Below are 767 nucleotides of genomic sequence, written 5' to 3'. Positions count from 1 at the left end.
CTTACATCACTCCACGTGTCCCCATGTCACACCAGATGCCCCTCCTTCCACTCTGTACCTCCTCCATGTCACTCTGCATGTCCCTCAGGATGTCCCCATGTCACTCTGCATGTCCCCTGTGTCATTCCACATGTCCCCATGTCACTCCATGTGTCCCCATGTCACACCAGATGCCCCTTCTTTCACTCTGTGCCTCTTCCATGTCGCTCTGCATGTCCCCATGTCACTCTTCATGTCACCTATATCACTCCACGTGTCCCCAGGATGTCCCCTATGTCACTCCACATGTCCCCATGTCACACCAGATGCCCCTTCTTTCACTCTGTGCCTCTTCCGTGTCACCCTGCATGTCCCTCAAGATGTCCCTATGTCTCTCCACATGTCCCCTCTGTCACTTCACATGTCCCCATGTCACCCTGCATGTCCCACTGTCACCTCACATCACTCCACCTGTCCCCATGTCACACCAGATGCCCCTGCTCCCACTCTGTATCTCCTCCTTGTCACCCTGCATGTCCCTCAGGATGTCCCTATGCCTCTCCACATGTCCCCTGTGTCATTCCACATGTCCCCATGTCACTCTGCATGTCCCATGTCCCCTCATGTCCCCTTACATCACTCCACGTGTCCCCATGTCACACCAGATGCCCCTCCTTTCACTCCGTGCCTCCTCCATGACACCCTGCATGTCCCTCAGGATGTCCCCATGTCACTCTGCATGTCCCCTGTGTCATTCCATGTGTCCCCATGTCACACCAGATGCCCCT

At 55.5% G+C, this 767-nt stretch overlaps 1 protein-coding gene across 1 annotated transcript in view; it reads left to right on the top strand.

The window, feature by feature from the left end:
* Positions 1-767, top strand: part of LOC122193360 (zinc finger protein 239-like) — a 7,705-nt gene that overhangs the window by 1,975 nt on the left and 4,963 nt on the right. The gene's annotated exons all lie outside the window — the stretch shown is intronic.

This window comes from Lagopus leucura, unplaced genomic scaffold, assembly GCF_019238085.1.
Source record: "Lagopus leucura isolate 7727_CA_CO unplaced genomic scaffold, USGS_WTPT01 34738-0_obj-0_obj, whole genome shotgun sequence".
NCBI lineage: Eukaryota > Metazoa > Chordata > Aves > Galliformes > Phasianidae > Lagopus > Lagopus leucura.
The sequence above is the reverse complement of the archived record's forward strand: the minus strand, read 5'-3'. Positions and strand labels throughout refer to the sequence as shown.